Below are 2,703 nucleotides of genomic sequence, written 5' to 3' on the forward strand. Positions count from 1 at the left end.
TAGGCAGCTCCGTATCCATCACCACCTATCATCCCCATCCATAAAGTTGTCTAATCATTTCTTAAAGCAACTGATAGTTTCAGCGCTTACTACATGTTTAATAAGTTTATTCCATTCGTCGACCACCCTATTAGTAAACCAATTCTTACCTATTTCCTTCTTAAATCTAAGTTTGTACATTACTGCGAGTCCTGTCCTGTTGTCTTAATATGATAATTTTGTTTGCATCACCCTTGTAACCTTTGATCCACTTCAACACCTCTATTAGATCACCCCGCACTCTGCGTCTTTTCCGAGAGTGTAAGTTAACGTGCCTAAGCCTCTCTTGGTAAGGCAAACTTCTGAGTCCATGTACCATTTTGGTTATTCTTCTTTGTATTGATTCTAGTGAATTGATATTCATTCTGTAGGACGGAGACCAAAACTGTACCGCATAGTCAAGGATGGGTCTAACTATCGCTAGATAGAATTTAATAATTACCTCTGCACTTCTATTCGTTACCGTCCCGTCAATGAAACCTAATACTCTGTTAGCTTTATTCCTGGAGCTAATGCATTCTTTCCAGGTTTTAAGGTCCGGATTCACTAGAACTCCCAAGTCTCTCTAGCACTCAGTTTTCACAATGTTTTCGTACTGGGACGCTCTGCGAATTTCATGAATCAGGGGATCAGTCTGCTCAATGCTGTGGTTTGGAGGTCACAAGACGCCAATGATAACTTTCTTATTCCTGCCTATAATCTCTACCCAAATGAATTTTGTACAGTCCTCTTCCTAAATCGAATTGTTGATAATACAGTTTATTCTATTTTTAACGAAAAGTGCTACACCTTCCCTACTCCTGCCAACCCTATCCTTGTGAAAAAACTTACATCCTTCTGTTTCGATTTCCGGAAGGAAATGTTTATCAGCCATGTTGATCCAGGATTCAGTAATAACTATGATATCGAAATTCTCTACGCATGCTTTACCTCACAGCAAATCAATTTTGTTAATTATGCTTCTGCTATTTGTATAGTAAACTTTAAGTTTATCTTCCCTCCACCTGTTTCGGTTATTCTTTTCATAGTCCTTCTCTAAGTTATTTCTATTTGATATCAACTCTATCGATTCATATGTTAGTGGGCTGACTTAGAAACATACACCCAGACCTGACACAGAATTATACATCCCATGTCGTTGTTGTTGTTTTGATACAATATTTTGATTACAATATAATCACTGTATATAAACATACATTCCTTGACAGTAGACGGTTTTTAAGCAGAATGAAGGAAAACCTACATTAACCATATAGATAATAAATAAATGGAGAAATAAATAAACATATAGATAAATGAACAGATATATAAATGATTAGATGAATAAACGAATAAATGAGTGAATGAATAAGTAAATAAACGGATGAATTATTAAATATATAAATATATAGATAAAAAATGAATAAATAGGTAAATCAATAGATAGAGAAAAAATAGATGATAGATAGATAAATAAGTAAATAAATAATAAATGAACAAACGAATTGATGAGTTGATATGCAAATGAATAAATTAACAACGAAATAGATAAACAAATAGATAAATGAAATGTGTGCTTTGATGACTGATTGACTGGGTTACCACAAGCAATGACTTTAGCGTAAATCGTACAATTACTTTAAACATTATCTGCATTATAGTAATGGATATATTATCCAGCACCCCAATAACTATTTTCTGCTTACTTATACACTCCTACATTCTTGACTTCGGGCTCACAAAAGTTAGGAATGATACTAATTTCATAGAGCAAAGCAATGTGCTAAACACAAAGTCGAAAATCTCATGGAACATACATTTCGAATGGATTTGCGGCATAGCGTTTATTCAAGCATAATAGAATATCTCTGAATTTAGTATACAAACTACAAGGTAGATTGATAGGCCGAAGTTTATCCAACAATGAATGATGTGATTGACAGCCTAACCATGAAACACCAAATATCTAGAATGTCGACATGTTGGAGAAGAGGGCATGTTGATTTGTTCTCAAATATGACCGATTGATTTGTCGGGTAAAGCCTATCTTGTTGACTGGCAGATTGTTTATTATCAAGACCAGTGCAAACATAATGATTGATAGGCAAATGTGATATGTCATTCGTATTATCAACACCTATTGCAAACAAGAGGAGAACAGGCTTTTGCTATCATCGATGAATGTCATTATGTAACATTAGTGGAGTATTGGTTTGACCTGTGAAGGTAAATGGTCTCAAGGCCAGAAAGTAAACGATCAATGAACGGACACTGTCAATGATTACTTGAACTAGGCAGATATCACAAATAAGCAATAAATAAGCGAACTACTAATTAAGAAATCCCACATCAAACAGATTTTTTTTTATTTATTAAAAAAAAAAAATTATTTTACCTCAAAGTTAAGCTTTCCTGGTAATTTACAAACGAATATGTTCAGAAGGAGTAGAAGCATCGTCAATTAATTCACTAAAACACCCATGATAAATAGAATAATAATTAAGAATCATGTGGTATTATAATATGTAAATATACCCTAAACAAAATTAATACAAACGACAGATAGAACTAAAAACAAAAATGACCTCATTTACTAATCGTAAGCCAGTTGGTTAAATTTCATTAAATAACAGACCAATTTAACATTCTAAAGAACGAATTTCTCAGCATATCCCGAATGCTCCA

The sequence above is a fragment of the Oratosquilla oratoria genome, chromosome 4 (assembly GCF_046742065.1).
Source record: "Oratosquilla oratoria isolate Oo_2021 chromosome 4, ASM4674206v1, whole genome shotgun sequence".
In the NCBI taxonomy this organism is placed as follows: domain Eukaryota; kingdom Metazoa; phylum Arthropoda; class Malacostraca; order Stomatopoda; family Squillidae; genus Oratosquilla; species Oratosquilla oratoria.